We start from the raw sequence: 19,744 nt of genomic DNA on the forward strand, positions 1-19,744 counted from the left end.
ACTTACAACAAAGGAACAGAAGCTGCTAGATGCCCTCAGAGAACTGAACATGGATCCTCAGACAGAGAGTGGAGAAGATATAGGTCTTTTTGTGAGACGACTGACAAAGAAAACAGACGAAGAGAGGAAACCTAGGGTGAGTCCATTTGAGTATTCCATGCCAAGATTTTCAAGTTATCCCGAAACAGGGACCTACCATTTCCCCAAACTTTCAGCATTCTCTGGAGAAGACAACAAAGGGGAAGCAACCTGGGATGCCTTTAGATACGAAATACATGCACTGTTGACAGAGGGAACATTTACAGAGAAGCAAATTATGCTGGGGCTAAGAAGATCAATGAAAGGTACAGCAGGTGATATTTTACGCAGATTAGGACCAGGTGCATCTCTACACGAAGTGCTGAAGAAGCTCGAGAGCACTTATGGTAACATAGAGTCCCAAGAGTCTGTGATGCGAAAATTCTACTCATGTACTCAAGGCGCAGAAGAAGTGACTGCATATGCTTCAAGACTAGAAGATCTCTTTGCCCGAGCCATAGAATTGAAGGCAATCAAGCGTGGAAATGATGAGATCCTGAAACAAGTTCTATTTCAAGGGCTGAAGTTAGACTTGAAACACATCGCCCAATACAAGTATGACACGATTGATGATTACGACAGATTCAAGATTGAGTTAAGAAGACTAGAAAAAGACCTTCAAATGACAGACAAGAAAAGGACCTGCAATGTTGCCCAGAAGCCAGAAAAAGAAGAAAAGTCAGAAATCAATGAATTAAAGGCCATGGTTCATGAGTTAAATAGGAAGATAGAAGACCTTCAGAAAGGAAACAACAATCCCAACTACTATGTAGGCAGAGGTATAAGAAGAGGCAGATTTCAACAACCACCACTACAAAGAGTAGGAAGAGGGATGTACAGACCTTCCAGACCACTGGGTAGTAACAATTTTAGAGGACCATGTTATGCATGCGGTGATCGGGGTCATTTTGCGAGAGACTGTCCCAATGATATGCAGAAGGGAAAATACGGAAACAGAAATTTAAAAGAGTAAGTGCTCTTATTGAGGGATCGAATGCGGGCACTTCATCTAAAGATCCCAAATTAGTAGGAGAATCCAACGAAGCAAGCATATCCATCAACAACATTAAAACACAAGCACTATTGGATACAGGCAGCTGTGTTAGTGTGATTTCCAACTCATTCTACACCAATAACTTTAAAGATATCAAGTTACAGCCTCTGACAGAAATTTTACATGTGGTATGTGCTGATGGACAGATATTGCCCTACTTAGGTTTCATTGAAGCAGATTTAACAGTTAAAGGTATTCCAAAGTCTGAAAATCAGCCATGTTTATTTTTGATTGTACCGGATACAGCTTATTCTGCACGAACACCTGTTATTTTAGGAACTAATGTATTATCTGAACTTTTAAGTAAATGTAAAGGAAATTTAGGAGAAAGGTTCTTACAGAAGGCAGATCTGCATGGTATCTATGTTTTAGAAGCATAGTACTCAGAGAGAAGAAATTAAAACAGAACAACAACTGTATAGCTATCGTCAGAAACGGAGTGCCACACCAAGTGATAATAAGACCAAATGAAACAGTGACAGTTCAAGCCTACACAGACAAAGAAATGGATTATCCAGTCACATCAGCTCTCATTCAGAGAGTAATCTACCCAGTACTGTAGAAGTCAGTCCAGCATTAGTTATGTCTGGGAAGAAGAGTTTAACCGTCACATTGACCAATCTATCTACCAACACAGTATGTTTGGCACCGAAGGCTATACTATGTGAACTACAACCAGTAGAAGTCACAGCAGAAGTACTTGACAGATTAGAAGAAGAAAATCTAGACATCAAAAGAAAGAATATAGTAAAAGAACTCAGCATTGATGAAGATAACATTTTAGATTCTGAACAAAAACGAGCCTTAACTGATCTGTTAATGAAACACAGGAGCATTTTCTCTACGAGCGACACAGATATTGGAAATTGTACATCAATCAAACACAGAATAGATTTGCATGATGAAAGGCCATTTAAGCAGAGACACAGAAGAATTCCCCCTGGAATGATCAATGAAGTAAGACAACATATAGAACAACTACTAGCCTGCAACATCATTAGACCATCTAAATCTCCCTTTTCATCCAACATAGTCCTTGTAAGAAAGAAGAATGGAAAACTGAGACTTTGTGTGGACTACCGTATGTTAAATGACAGAACCATCAAAGATTCATTTGCCTTACCAAGAACAGAAGAAATTTTTGACTGCTTAGAAGGGGCCAAGTACTTTACAACCCTCGATATGAAAGCAGGATATCACCAAGTGGAAATTCTAGAAGAACACAAGGAACGCACCGGATTTACAGTGGGGCCACTCGGTTTCTTTGAATTTAATCAGATGGCTTTTGGGTTATGCAACAGTCCCGCTACTTATCAAAGACTAATGCAGGAGTGTTTAGGTGATTTTAATATGAAAATTTGTGTTATTTTTTTAGATGACCTGATTATTTTCAGCCGCACTGTGTCTGAACATTTAGAACGGTTAGAATTAGTTCTTTCTAGATTGCAGGAGTGTAACTTGAAACTGTGTCCTGAAAAATGTCAATTTTTTAAACAACGTGTTAACTTTTTAGGTCACATTGTGAGCAACGAAGGCATAGAAACTGATCCCGAGAAGATTGAGAAGATACGAAATTGGCCAAAACCTCAAAACCCTAGTGAACTTCATTCTTTCTTAGCATTTGCAGGTTACTACAGGCGATTTATAAAAGATTTCAGTAAAATTACAAAACCTCTCTCAGAATTAATTCCACACCCCACAGGCAAGAAAGCACAACAGAAGAAAGATGCCAAAGAATGGACATGGACAGAAGAAAACCAGCAGATCTTTGATAAATTGAAAATAATTCTTACATCTCCACCTATTTTAGCTTATCCTGACTTCCAGAAACCCTTTGAACTTCACACAGATGCATCAACACAAGGACTAGGAGCAGTATTATACCAACAACAAGATGACAAAAGGAAGAGAGTGATAGCATATGCCAGCCGACAACTAACAAAGTCAGAAAAGAATTATTCCGAATTTAAACTAGAATTTTTAGCGTTGAAGTGGGCCATTACGGAGAAATTTTCAGAATATTTATCACATAGTCATTTTACAGTGTACACTGATAATAATCCACTAACTTATGTTTTATCTTCAGCTAAATTAGATGCCACAGGTCAAAGATGGGCAGCAGCAATTGGAGAGTATAATTTTGATATTTTTTACAGACCAGGCGTACAAAACACAGATGCTGATGCTTTAAGTAGATACCCACCAGGAAAAGTTTCAGACTCGAACAATCATGTAGTACTAGATAACAATGTGGTTAAAGTTATATGCAATTCTCTTCAAAGTATTGAATGTTATTTTGAGACGTTACCTTGTTTATCTTTAAATGTAGTAGACATAGCGGACAATTTCGGACAACCTTTGGCACAGATAGAAATGCGTGAAATTCGGAGAGCACTGATATCTGACCCTACCGTTGACAAATGGAGAAGAGCAGTTATTGACAAGAGCCTACCACAACAAATACAAAGTAAGCAAGACATTAACATGAAGAAGAACTTTGCTAATTTGAAGATCAAGAGAGGTATTTTGTTTAGAGATATTCAAGATCAAGGTACACATATTGAACAATTAGTGATCCCTGAAGTTTATAAAAGTGATATTTTGAAAGGTCTTCATACAGACGTAGGACATCCAGGAAAGGAACGAACGATTAAACTGATTCGAGAGAGATTTTTTTGGTCAGGAATGTCTTCAGAAGTAGAGCAATGCGTGTCTAAGTGTGACAGATGTTTAAGAAGGAAAACAGCAACTAACACAAGAGCACCTCTGGTAAATGTACACACAACCTACCCACTCTAGAGCTTGTTTGTTTTGACTATCTCTCATTAGAACCAGCAAAAGGAGGATTCAACAGCATATTAGTTATTACAGATCACTTTACCAAGTACGCACTAGCTATTCCGACCAGAAACCAGACAGCCAAGACGACAGCAGAAGCTTTCTACAACAATTTTATCATTCATTACGGTATCCCAACAAGACTCCATTCTGATCAAGGCGCAAACTTTGAATCTGATTTAATCAAAGAACTTTGTAATATCACCAACATGAAGAAAACACATACATCTCTATACCATCCACAGGGAAATGCCGGACCAGAAAGGTTTAATAGAACTCTACTAGACATGCTGGGAACTTTGGAAAACGAACAGAAAAGTAACTGGCAGAAATACATTAACTCATTAGTTTATTCCTACAACTGTACGCCTCATGAATCAACAAAATTTTCACCTTTTGAATTGATGTTTGGAAGGAAGCCTAAATTACCTATTGATGCTAAATTTGAAAGATCACAAGAACAATCATGTAATAAGACAAGTCAGGAATATATTGAAGATTTGAAAGATAGGATTAAAACGACAAGAGAAATTGTAGAAAGGTATATTTCAAAGGCAAAGGAAAAGCAGAAACATTCATATGACCTTAAAGTAAGAGGAGACAAGGTTGAAGTAGGAGATCATGTCCTGGTGAAGATAATGGCTCATGGTGAAGGAAAACATAAACTTGCAGACAAATTTGAAGAAGAACTATATATCATAACAGAACAACCGCGTGAAAACATCCCGGTATTCAGGCTTAAAGGTGTAGAAAGTGGTACACAGAAAACTTTACACAGGAATCATATATTTCCAGTGAAGGCTCGGGAAGATGTGGACAGAGAGAGTATACACGAGGTCATAGAGCAAGCGGGAATTTCTAAAGCAATAGGAAAGGATGCATCCGGAGTTGGATTAATGAAGGAAGAAAATGAACCGTCCGAGAGTGACAGTTCCGATGAGGATTGTACGAGTTTTATACATGTTCCCAGAACAAGTATTTGTGGGGACGCCCACAGACACGAGGAGAAGATTATTAACAGAAGAATGCACTCGAGTGATGTTGTAATACTCAGCCCATACCCGCTGGAGAAGAAGTGAGTGGAACAGAGAGGGAAGAAAACGCGATAGAAAATGGCTGTCCGGCTGTAGAAGCTGGTAGGAATACGGATGAGGAAGAGGAACAAGTGGGAAGGAGTGAAATTATCGCAGAGGCTGGGAATGGATCCACAGAGCCAGGAGTAGAAACCGATCAGAACACGACTCAGGACACTGCACTGCAAGAGCAAGATTCCAACAATGCAGCGCAAAGAAAGAGAAGACAATTACCTCTACAGCCTGTTAGAAAATCTGAACGGCATAGAAAATTACCAACTAAATATGATGATTTTCATATGTTTAGTTTAGAAAACAGACCTTTTGACAATAGATTTCATGCTTTAGAAGTATTAATGTCTTCAGGAATATTAAAAAGTATGGAGTGTGAAATCGCCAGAAAGATAGTAAATGCTATCATGAAGTAAATGTTTTATGAAATTTGTATAGATGTATTTTAACAATTTTTATGATTTTTAGATATTTGTGAGGACACAATTCCTTCAGAGAGGAGGAGAGATTGAATAATTGTTTGAATAATTGTTTAGGTGCTGTATTTAACAGTAATGTTATATTGTATTGTAAATTTGTTGCAGATAGACAGGTACATTGATGCTGCATCTGTATTTATTATCAAATAATTACTGATTTTTTTCGTTTTTCAGGTTTTATCTATAATTACTGTGTACATGTATATATATATAATGTTAAGTGCGAATGCTGTTGCACTTGAACTATGTTTTATATGTTGACAATGGACAAAATGAAGAATGAATATATATACGTTATGACTATGACGGGACGTCATTTTCAAAGGGGGGAAATGTGTAACCGGTTTAACTTTAACTAGTTGGGTGTAACCCCTAATAGATTATAATGAGGGTATATAAGCAAGCGTATCATTCAGCACGATTTGCGGGAAAGCAGTCATCCATATTGGTTGAAGCAGTTGTTCTTCACTTTTATTCTGTTTTCTATAAAGGTATGTTGTATTTTAACTATGTAAATTTATTAGTAATATGCTAGTCTAGATGGCCATTGAATAGTGCTTTTGTCGGTATTTTATTTATCAGTTAAATATGGTTGTTTTCATTGACCTTGGTATTGTTTATGATGGCAGCATAATTCTTTGTATTTAACAGTCATAACAAAGATCACTTTCTTTTCTGTATGCTTGCACATATGAGCTAATATTGCAGTCACAGCACTGGGCATCATCTGCAGTCAAGACTGGGGTCATAAGCTGTCATAGGAGGCCAATCCACAATTGGTATGTCATGTTATTGGATGTATTTTTTATCAAGTTCAGATTTGTATCTTTTATTATTTTGATGATAAGCATTGGAAAGGTAATGCTAGTTCGATCTATTGTAAGTTGTCGATCTATTGTTAGTTTTCGTGGTATTGTGCTACAATATAGCGAGACCTTATATTGACGACCACTAGATATTATGAATAACATAGTGTTTATTTATGATAACATACTTAAATGTTATTGTAAGTCTGTATCAATTTATATTATTGTAGAATATTGTTATTGTTATTTCAGGGCTTTGACAACTTTGCGACGCCTTTGTGATTTCTCTGATACGCTTTAAATAAGCTGTTTATCATAGTTATTTCCAGAGATTGTATTACAATTATGTAATCATTAAAAGTTATAGTGTTGAGGGAAAACTAAATTAAATGGACATGTAATGAACCCAGCTTGTGTGTTGTCTGTATATATTCATTTTTATAATATAAGGAACACAATTGCAAGCCACACAATAAGGAAAAAAGTCTGGAGTTCTGGGTATAAAAGAATGTGCATGTAATAAATTCTAAGATAGTACAATTTAACTATAACCAATTCATACCAATAACATTTCAGATTTAATGTAACCTTTATTCGTTTAGTGATGGTAAAAAGCTCGAAAAATAAAAATCAATCATTTTTGACAGATTGACCGACCAAAAATAATCCTTTGCTATTCTGATCACATGCAAGTCTTTATTCGTCCACACAACAAGATCGCATGTATTAGTTCCCGTTATGTGTAGCTGTCCTTGAATCTGATGCCAGTAGTTGTGTGCTTGCTTGAGGGAAAGCCGTCCATCAGAAGATTGATCTGAAATGAGTATGCATCCATGTGTTATAAGGCAATTGTCACCTAATAGCAGGAATTTCAATTGAAGCACAATCATGCTTTTTATGCTTTTGATTTTGAAATTGATGGTCTTTCGACTCCTGCAAATAATCTGCATAGCATCATTTTGACACAAATGTAACAAAGAAGCTAACTTCAAGATATATTTCTTATACAATTATTGTTTGCATAGTATGTCATTTTAGTATATGCAAAACAACATTTACAGACTATATAAAAATTATTCAGGAACAGATAACTTCATTTTTTGACCCCTGATAATTTTATTTGACCCCCGAAAAAGTCAAGCATGGGGTAATTTGACTCCTGGTTTACACAAATCTATTGAAATCCCTGTAGTAGTGTTATATACATAAAGAGATTGTAAAAGCAAGACCATCTCTTACATCACACTGATTTTAATTATAGGAATGGATGTAATTGCACGTTGTATGCAAAATGGGTAATTGATGCATATTTTTTAATTGTATATACTATACCAATATACATTACAACATTGAAAATGTAGAAATAATAGTTTTACCTAGGTAGAAATCCTTGATAGATGAACACGCCTCCTGGATAGTCATGTCTCTGGCGGTGTAGGGGCACTTTACTTCTATGTTGTCTGCACTACATGTTGCTTGGCCATGTTGTTGATGAACTAAACCCCTAAACACGCCTTCGACAAAACCATCTGGTGATGCACCCAAGACACCAGACTCGTGCAGCCAAATTCCTGTAATAAAATGATAGAACATAAGATATGACCTTAAAAATTAATTTTATTACAAAGCATAACTGCATTAACAGGAGAATAAGCACATTATGAAATTCTATTACAACTAAAAATCAATTCAAACTTATAAAAAACACATTTTCCACTTGCCTGTCGGGCGTAGAGCGACTCCTCCAACCTTACAGTATTCAGCTATGCATACCTGCTCATGTGTTACTCCCTATTGCACAGGTGCTCTTTTTTCCAGGTTATACGCGCTCAGAAGTTTATTTTCAAAGACACTGTCAGTCTTGAAAAACATATAAAAACACTTATTTATCTTGTATGTTATTTTACAAATAAACAACAGTATAAGTAACTGCAATGCATTAAAAACATGGCAGAAAAAGTAAAGCAAGTCTATTTTTTGATGTCGGGAAACATATATAAGGAGTTCATATTGACCACCCAATTTAAATTTATATTAACTCACATAACATGAAGACATGTGCGTCATATATATTAAAATTATAGCAATACGTACTAGCACTTACTTTTTTTTGTCAAACGCTGACAAGATATGTCCGAAGTTAGAGGCGGTAAATCTCAACTTCAAATCGAACAGCTGCCCATAAGGCATTTTCCCTCTGGCCAATAGTTGTTGCAGCTGTTTGGTTGACCTTTTCGTGCGACACCAGCAACTGTCGTCTCAGCCATGTGCGGGGGTCCTCAGCTCCCAGATAATCAGGATGGATCTTCAAGTCATCCAGGAGATGCACTGGTACATCCGGTGTCTGTGGCTCCTCTGCCATAATCCAATGCAGAGCTTCAAACATAAAAAGAACAGGTAAAATATTAGCAAAAGACCATTAAAATAATGCTCATGATTTTTTTTAATAAACAAGACCATGTGGTATTGATAATTTATGACATACCGAGGATATTTTGGAATTATTATTTGTAAGTCATACTATCACAACTACATAATTGCCAATGAGATAGCTTAATTATTAAGCTATTTGTACAGCATAATTTTTTTACATGAAAATCATTGCTTAACATACTGTATACATAATATATTCAAACGCTTTAAAGCACATACCTGAAATACTCATACCAACAGGAACCACTCAACAGTAACCAAAAATGCTAACAGGAAAAAATCATGATAACGGGTACAAAAGGCGGAATGATTTATGTTTATCTTTTAACAACACTAGGTCGGCTTCAATAATAGCTAAAGTAAACTAGTCAAGCGTATTTAACTACTCATCACCCTAGCGTCGATATTTGTATAGTACTAAATCAGATATATTGAACAATTAATTTATATTTATCCATAAAAAATACATTGGTTATGCAGCAGCTGTATAATAATAAATAATTGAAAAATATCAGATTTTCTTTATTCGTGTTTCAATGTTTACATAGTTATAAACATATTATTTTTCTTAATTACCTCCCTTATTATAGTTAATTTAAAATTTACCTCCCTTAAATGATTCCAATATACTAGTCTATATTTATATAAAATAAAATGTTGTTTTTTAATTTGTTTGTAAAACAATATGCAAAAAAGTATATAACTTTTTATAATTAACGTTTGTTTTATTATTCATATAGCTCTATAGTCATATGTAATTACTTACCCTACCAAAGTTTATTGAACATTACCTCACTAACAATACATTAAATGATTAAGATTTCAGCCCAAAATGTTATTTAAATGTGTTAATGAAGACCTGAAAAGCTGGGTAAAGCAGCTACGTCGAAAAAGCGCATTAGTGCTCTATACCAATGTTTAGTTAAGAGTTGTTAACACCGTGCGAACCTCTAGGGTAACAAGTTATGCATAAACAACAAAGTACGAGTCAACAGGGATGTCTTCTGAACAGTTTTAACGCTATGGCAGGGGAGCTGTATTATGCCGGTCCTTATTGTTAATTTTTACCAACACTTGGTCGGCTTCAAAATTTGCTAAAGAATAGTCGAGCGTAATTAACTACTCAACCCAAATGTCGGCGATGGTAATGGACTAAATTAGATATCTTAAACACTTAATTTATATTAAGCCATAAAAAATATTGGTTATGCAGCAGATGTATAATAATAAATTATTGAGAAATTTAAGAATTATGATGTTTGTGTATCAAGGTTTACATAGTTATAAACACATTTTTGTTCTTAATTACTTCCCTTAATATAGTTCATTGAAAATTACCTCCCTTAAAAGATGCGAATATGCTAGTCTATATTTATATAAAATAAAATGTTTTTTCATTTGTTGTAGAACAATTAGCAATAAAAAGTATTTAACTCGTAATAAATGACGTTTGTGTTATTTTTCATATAGTAATATTTATTACACATTTTGTAATTTCTTACCCTACCAAAGTTTATTGAACATAATCTCACTTACTATACATATCCTAATTAAGATTTCAGCGCGAAATGTTGATTAAATTCGTTAATAAAGACCTACCACATTTCATCAAAATAAACTGTTACGAAACAGTTTATAGATGGTCGCTTTAGCGACCGTCTAAAGTGCTTAGTGTAAAATTCAGGTCGGTACGGCCTACGTATGATTAACCCAATTCCCGCTTACTACGCGCAAGAAAGAGTTGTATAATTTATGCAAGAGGTTTGAGTTCTCCAATTGTGTTTATTCACAAATGGAAACATTATATTAATATCGTGTTAAATGCAATAGTTTCGAATGTTGTTTTATAGAAAAGAATAAAAAAACAATGATCGTATTGTACGTGTCGCGGAGGAGATTGTTTATGAATGATTAAAATAGTCCTCTTTCTGCTGCGTCTGCGTGACGTAGTATTTTCGCTCATCTCATTCATAACTCTGAGGCTGGCGATAAACAAAGAGGAGTCCGGGTGAGAATAACGCACTAGTATAAGGTTACGCTTGTTTATATTCACAGGTCTCAATTAATAATACGTTGACCACGAGTTCAACAATTATTACAGGGATACGATAGACAACATAAAAAATGTTTCATTATCGCTGAAACTGTTAAAAAACATTTAAATATAACAAGAATATTCTCTAAAAAATGTAGTTTTGCCGTTTTGAAATAAGGTTTGGAATTTTGGTTTCTAAATAACTTAATTCAAAACAAAAGATTAATTATAGTGTTTTTTACTTGTTAGTCGCATAGCAAACCATACATTAGTAAAATTCAATCTGCCTTCGCACATAGAAGGAAACGGTCAATTAGGTGCTGCGTTTCCTTTGCTTACTTCAGTTAGAGGTCAATTCTTTACGTAATAGCAATCACAAGGCTCCGGCTTCAAAGGAATTGCGTAGCGTTCTTACATAATCAAAGTACTGACAGTACTGGTGTGACGATGCTTTTGAGAGGATGGATATAAAAGCATCAAGTTAAGTTTATCTACATCACCACAATCACCACAATTGTGTATGTTGGAAAAATAAAATTTGGTACAAAAATTTTGCGAAAAAAATTTGGGTATGAAAACAAATTTGGGAACAAAAAAATTGGGACCGAAAAAAATTTGAGTACAAACAAAATTTGAGTACGAACAAAAAATTGGGGATGAAAAAAAAATTGGGTACGAAAAAAAATTGGGTACGAAAAATTTTAGGTATGGAAAAAAATGGGGGAACGGGAAAGTAGTACCTGTGGGGAACTTGACCCACACTCGCACATTTTCGGCCCTTTCCGTCAAACATCAGATATACCAGATATCACTAACTGGAATACAAGTGTCACATCATCTAGTTCAATGATTTTATATAAAGAATTGAAACCAATATTCGAAAGATCTGCGTATCTTGATATTGTTGAAAATAAAAAACATAGGAATATTATTGCTAAATTACGTTTGTCGTCTCACAAATTATTAATTGAAACGGGTAGACACCAGAACATTGTCAGAGATCAACGCAAATGTGTTTTATGCAACCTCAATGATATCGAGGATGAATATCACTTTGTTATTAAATGTCCTTATTATGCCGATATTAGGAATACATTAATTCCAAAGTATTACAGATCACGACCTAGTATGTTCAACTTTATCGAACTACTTAATTGTTCAAACAAAATAGTGTTAAGAAAACTTGCCATTTTTTGTTTAAAATGCTTTAAAATACGAGAAGATGTGCTATATGTGTAGTATAAATGATATATCTTCCACAAAGACAATAAGCTTAGAATAATGTTATATTTGTAACAATTATTAAATTTCGTGTTTACATTACATGATCACTTTGTATTAACCCCATCCATGTGACATTCTCACTAAAACATGTTGTATGTCATTACTTTTTAAATTGATCTTTCCTCAAAAGGATGTATGTTTTGTATATAATTGTCACGCATGCTGTTATTGCATATGTATGTTTATGGCGATGAGCTGTATGCTTAAGCTAAAATAAAATATTCTGTTCAAAAAAAAAAAAAAAAAAAAAGATAAGTTCCTCGAAGGCAATAGTATGAATACACATTTCGGAAGCGGTAATGCGGTTCTACCTACGCGCGTCAAAATGTAAGCGAAATATGTACACAAGTCTGTCAGGAATGATTGAATTAACGAAGAAAATCGTGTATTGATGTAAGTTTTTTTAAGAAATGTGCAGAAAATATATTAAACAAGAGCTGTGTTTGTGAAACACAATGCCCCCTGCTGCGCAGCTTTGAAGCCATATACTTTACCTTTGACCTTGAAGGATGACCTTGACCTTTCACCACTCAAAATGTGCAGCTCCATGACATACACATGCATGCCGAATATGGAGTTGCTATTTTCAATATTGCAAAATTTGACCTTTGACCTTGACCTTGAAGGATGACCTTGACCTTTCACAAATCAATATGTGCAGCTCTATGAGATACGCATGCACGCCAAAATTGAACAAGTTATGGCCAATGTTAAAGTTTTTGGACAGACAGACAGACGCTTTATATTTGACATTTGACCTTGAAGGATGACCTTCACCTTCACCTTTCACAACTGAAAATGTGCAGCTCCATGAGATGCACATGTATGCCAAATATCAAGTTGCTATGTTCAATATTAAAAAAGTTATGGCCATTAAAGTTTTCGGACAGACTGACACACTGACTGACTGACTGACAGTTCAACTGATATAGGCCACCCTACCGGGGGCATAAAAAGCAATGGCGATATTTTTCTCAGCCACATAATTGTTAATAGTTTGATATCACAAAATGAAAGTGAAAGTAGAACTGTCAAAAATGACAACCTGTCAACGTGTTGTTTTTGCTGGCACGAGAGTGCGTTTACACTCAATGTGTTCACATTTTGACCATAGGCTTTGTCAATGACCTTTATAGTATGGGTAGCTTTGATATTATTTATTGCTATCATGTAACTGCATGATTGTGTATATGTTTACAATACACAAAGCATAAATAATGATATAAATATACTGATTGAGCTTATAATAATCTGAGAACTATAGCCAGGTCAATTAAGGACTTAAAATACAATTTTGTAGTCCTGATTTCATGAAGAAATGACCATGCATGTCCTAGATTTCAAATGCAAGGCCCTGGTGTGACACATTGGTAGCATTACCGTTAAACTGTTACCAGGCTAATGAAATTAGTTTTTATTGAACTATCTAAGGAAATCTAAATCAGGCACTGATTTTTCTTTTTTTAATACAGTCATAGATCAGTTGTGGCCTCTGGGTAATGACCAATGTTTGCTTACTTGTCACACCCTTAAAACTTTCCGCACGTCTATAATAGCAAATCTGGATTTAGGTGATCTTCAATGGTACATTTAAACTTTAGCTCTGTTACAAGAGTGCCGGTAAATTCCAGTCACATATTTAAATCTAGGTCATGTCAAAATCAAAGTGTCATAGACAAATGAAAGATGCGTTCATTAATTATTGTCCAGTTGTTTACTACTGCTGTAAGTTTTTATATAATATGACTGATGAACATCATGTGAGAGAAAATTCACATTATCATTGTATCAGGTTTAGCAGCCTTTTAGATAACAAAGTATGCTAGTTTTCAATGTCGCTTCTGGGGATCAAACCCGTAGGGCTTTTAGGAAGATTCTGAAATTTTCGATCCCTCAAGAGCAACCAAACCAAAAATTAAGTCGAATATTGCCGACTCGGTTTTTTGAGTCGGTTCATGAGGGATAATGGAGCTCGATTGGTCATTGTCGGCTCTGGTACTACTTACATGTACCCCGGGTACTCTTAAGTATACTTACATGTACCCTGGGTACTCAAAGTATACTTACATGTACCCCAGGTGCGGTAAATAAACGTTATTGTACTCGGTCCATATTAGACTGTACCCGAGTTGTATTCGCGCACAAAATCCGATGTCGTAAAACGCGCAACTGATTATCTTAAACACACTTCTCTTCAAAAAACACTGCATCAACATGCTTTTTGAGTATGTGTTCCGATAATATAGAGGCCATTCTACAGAAAATTGACATCAATGTGCAGGGCTTAACACTAAGGCACGTCCGAACGACATTCACTGCCTGTACCTTGGTCCTGGCTAGCCAATGTCCCAGGAACATGCCCGACCGGTCGTGTGTATTTTGGGCGGGATTATATGTTCTATATCAATAAACTGCGTTTTAAATAAGCTTTTCAAAGATGCAAAAATCTTAATACAGTACGATCAGATGACAATTAAATCCCAGAGTGAGTTCGGAGACAACAAACGGATCGTATCTCGAAATAGATTCGGAACCCCCTGATTGCAATCAAAAAGAGGCCGACAATTTAGAAAATCCCCGGCGGTTTTCCTGGTAAAACATGTCAGTACCTATTTTTAAACGGAATGCCGCTAGACACGGTTTTTGATTGGTTTCCTCAAAGTGACGTGTTTTCTCAATGAAAATACGTTTGAAACTAAAAGCCGGGATCGCCCAGGATCGTCCGGAATGATGAAGGTATAAAACTCGACATTAACACAAAGCAACTATAAAATTAATAGTTATTTATCAATTTTAAATAATTTTAATTTGTTGTCATTATGGAAAAGTTATTCCATCCTTTAGACGATTAATAAATCCATTTAGAGGAAAATAGAGACTTTATTTAGATTAGAAGTGTTTTGACAATATTTGTTACGCAATTCAATTAGCAAAACTAATATTAATGGTCGATCCCGGCTTTTAGTAGAGAGTTAACCCTGTACAATTGTTACAACTACCGTAACACGTTATTTTGCTAAGATTCACTTACCATTTCTTGGAAGACGGTAACCCGGCAATCTATCTAGAAAAGGTTTTAACGTTCATGTCGTTGTTTAAGTTTGGCTTTACGGGTGAGGATGGGGGTTCCTTGGATACGAAAAGAAAAGGGAAGGAGGAAAGTAAGATAAAGTATGAGGAAATAAATAAAAAGAAAATTTCTCCAGAAATGGCGTGAAGATTATAAATAGATGTCTTAAATAGATGAATATTGAATTCAATAGCATTAGTAAGACAAGCTAATAAGAATGATTTAATCATAATTGCGCATCTCCAAGCACAAGAAAATACAAGTTGAATGATAAATATAAAGATTTTTATAATACTTGGGTCAGGGAACGTGAAAGATTGGTCAGGGATAGTAGGTTCTGCATTTACTAGCCCGAACGGGCTAGTTGAAAAAAAGTTTGTGTTAAGCCCTGATGTGTATATATAATTATTACAAAAAAATAGTCGACAACGACTGATTTGGGGTTAAATTTCCCGGGTACATTTTAGTATATTTACCGTACCCGGGATACATGTAAGTATACTTAAGAGTACCCGGGGTACGTGTACGTAGTACCCGAGCCGACATTTAACAATCGAGCGATACTGGAAGGTGCAGCATCTCTCGCGCCCCCTAGCATTGCCTTTAGCAGTATTCAATTCTCAACAGGAAAGTGCTGGAGTCATTGATCCCGAGGGACAAGAAAAACAATTGATTAATGTTCGAAATAAATCATTTGATTAATGACAATTCTATTATTTGAAGAAGGTCACAGGAAAAGCGCAGTCAAATCAGTATCCAATTAAATTATTTGTTATTGTCAGAAAAACGCTTTTAAGCAAACAGCTTTCAAGCGACTGCAGGCTGATCTAGATCCAAACTGGCCACAATCGCCTTAATGTCTCTTTTACTGTGACACAGTTCATTTAACTTTAAAATGATAAAAAGTACTAACACTAAGAAAGAGTATACAAACCAGTAAAGAGTTTGAAATCAATGTTGAATTTCAGGACAGCTTGGTGATCTGCAAATCCCCGATGAAATGTTGATATCGGGTATCATAGTCATTCAATAAGTCGCAAAATGCTCGAATACAATTTATAAAGCACAATGTGACTTATATTGATAACTAAAAATACTAGTATGCCAGTTTTGCCGTGTCAAGCTGTTACGATCCAGAAAGTCCTTCATTCACATCGAGTATATATCCTTCGAATTCCAACTATTGTTGTCATAAGCGGAGATTTAGTGAATAAATAATTCATATATCCTAAATGACAGCTTCTAAATAGCGAAACAAGCCAATTTATGCAGTAAGAAAGTTTTGAATCGAGACTCTCATGGTGGCGGCCATTGTTGAATGTTGAAACACGAACGACAACTCTGCTAGGAGAATGTTATCAATTACGAGCAATCTCCTACGCAGTGGCGAATGCAAAAGGGAAGTAACTGAAAATTGAGTTATCTCAATCGGTCTTTTACATAGGTCGCCATTGTGAAAAAAAAATTTGATGGTTATGATACCTTGGACGATGCTGTTCGCATCGTCAATAAAAGTCGTAGTCGCATGGTATTTGCGTTTAGCATCCTATTTGGTCACGTGGTTCTTTTTCGCGGGTGTTTTGGCATTCATGATATGAGGCTATTAATAGATGCGCCTGTCGATAAACAAAGGAAAGTTTACGGGTTATAACAACGCAATAGGTTACGCTCTCACATACAACTCACTGACGTAGTACAGGTCGTAAATTGAGAGATTCGGGAAAAAGTTGACGCTTATTTATATTCTCAATTTATAAACGTTGAACATAAGTTCAACAATAACTTCAGCGATACGATAGACAAAAACAAAACAAAATGTTTCATAATCGCTAAACCCGAATATAACAAACAATTTATAATAATAATACGAATGACCTGTTTCATAACCTCGTTCATGCTACTACAGCGGGTATTTCTGGAAAACGTTCTTTCTTTCTCAACAGATAGCGGCGATCTTTTGTATTTACGGGTGCTAGCAACGCAATAGTAGAAGGTTAGTAGAAGGTTTAGCTTGTTTATATTCACAGTTCTCAATACATAGACAGTTGGATATGAGTTCATCAATTACTACAGGCATACTATAGGCAACCTCGAAAATGCTTTATAATCTCTAAAACCCAAAACAACTAAATATATTATATTAAATATATTTATAACAATAAATGTCTTTTAAAAATGTAGTCGGCTTATACGCTGACTTTGAAATAAAGTTAGCAATTTACTTTTCTAAATAATTAAATACAAATAAACAAAAGTTAAACTATTGTGTTGTGTTTTTCACTTGTAAGCTGCATATTCACCGCATGAAATGTGTGTTAGCATTGTCAAACCACACATTAGTGTGAGTAAATAAAAAATATACTACGGGAGAGCACTTCATATGTGTCCTCATATGCCTTGTTATGAGTATCTTTCTTCACTATCGAAATATATCGTATGTTTATATTTGATTTAAACGCAGTTTTCTTTCGACACATTTAAATCACACGTCAATAGCGCCGTCATGCGAAAATGGGTCTTATGCGTTTCGGCAAGCGTTTGTTAAACCCAACATGTGCTTTTGCGCAGTCAGGCCATAGGCGATGCTGTTCGCATTAAAATCTTTCAATATGTTATGTTTCTCCTTACCAGAAGGAGGGATAGCTGAGTGGGCTATTTATATGATGGGCGCATATGGAATAAGACCCATTTTCGCATGACGAGGGTCATTACAAATCTCATTGCGAATTGAAAATGCCACATCTAAGAACAATGCTTTTTGATACAAAATTGAATTCAAAATAGCAAACTTGTTAATAATGGCAGCCTGTCCACACATTAAGGAATGATTTCCAGACGTGCTGACCAAGTACGGCAAACATTGTGGTATGATAATTAAACGATTTTCTCTTATCGTGACACTATACTATTTCCTAATGATTGTTTTCTCATCTTGGAGGCGGAAGTGAAATTCTGCGAGATGGATTGTAACGCGTAATTGTAACAGGGCAACAATTTGTGTCGTTTGAGCATACAGAGAGTAGTCCGGAATTCCTTACACTGAACAGTGCTACATCCTTTGAATTGAGCACATACGCAGTGATGTAGCAAAAATTCAGAGGTTGTATCTCGAATCAGCTTATTAAATATTCGAAAATATTCATGCGTGTCTGTTGGCGTTATGTAAAAGTCACTAAGATGAAAACTGAAACAGCTATGCCTAAAAGCGCATTAGTGCTCTATACCTATGTTTATGTTAGCGTTGTTGACACCGTGTGAACTGCTCGGGTAACAAGTAAAGTATAAACAGCAATGTTGATATACTTTTATTCCTCCATATACAAGATACGAAGATTATTGTATATTTTGAATTTGTATATGATGTCAAAAATCAAAATTTGTATACGAAACTTTCATTATGAATTTATATTCTTGGTGAGATAGTCATTTGATATTAGAAAAAATATTTCTTTAATATGATCGTGACTGCAAATTTTCTTTATATTAAGTTCTCATTACCATTTTCATCATACTTTCTATTCTTTCAGAACTTCCAAAAAGCATGTTGTTTTTATTTTGTCTTAGTTATTTCTATGAAATAATAAGGATGATAAAAAGTGCACACAAAACTCGACCCGTGCGCTATGACACACACTTTATAAAGTTGAATGGCGTGTGTTCATTTCAAACTTGCGATTGATTTTCAAAAATGAATGGCGTATTAAATTATGCAATAGCGTACATTTTCAGTGCCTTCAGCGCTTTGATTAACCTTTCAATTGGGCCTGTGGGATATTAATTCAAACTTTGCATGGCTTTAATACTACCCTACATTATGTTTGGCTATGCGATATTACCTGCAGTCGCAGGATCGGCCGTTTGGTCCGTGTATACACATTCTTTTCGTTTTTCGTTTTGCATTCGTCTAAAACTTATAAAACTAGTAGGAAATTGAAATATAATAATAATAATAATAATAAAAGCTTTATTTACAGAAGCTTACACATAAAGACAGTGGCACATTAGACGTATTATGCAAATGAATCAATACTTTTTTACAATGTGGCCTTCTTAAACTAACATACACAAATAGGTCTATAAATAAAAATATTCAAACAATATTTTCTTACACCCATACATAACACACATAGATAGACACAAATGAAATATTATTGATTATAATAATAATAAAAATAATAATAATAAAAGCTTTATTAACAGAAGGTTACACATAAAGACAATGACGCATTATGCATATTATGCAGAGGAATCAATACTTTTTTACAATGTGGCCTTCTTAAACTAACATACACAAATAGGTCTATAACAAGTAAAACATTTAAACAATATTTTCTTACACCAATACATTACACACATTTTGCCTTTTAGACAGACACACATGAAATATCATTGATTAGGAAAAAAAACATATGACATATTATTGATTAGAAAATATATGTGCTTTATATTGCCTTTTAAAAGCAGAGATAGAGCATGCCATTCTTATTCCAATCGGTATACTGTTCCAAATATCCATGCTATGGTATGAAAAAGCTCGTTTCTTATAACCTGTATTTGCTTTGGTATAAACAATATCGCTATG

General features: G+C 35.0%; 1 pseudogene; it reads right to left on the reverse strand.

Moving 5' to 3' along the window:
* Window positions 1-6,862: 6,862 nt before the first annotated feature.
* Window positions 6,863-19,744, reverse strand: part of LOC127872388 (uncharacterized) — a 28,761-nt pseudogene continuing 15,879 nt past the window's right edge.

This window comes from Dreissena polymorpha, chromosome 3, assembly GCF_020536995.1.
Source record: "Dreissena polymorpha isolate Duluth1 chromosome 3, UMN_Dpol_1.0, whole genome shotgun sequence".
Classification (NCBI taxonomy): Eukaryota; Metazoa; Mollusca; class Bivalvia; order Myida; family Dreissenidae; genus Dreissena; species Dreissena polymorpha.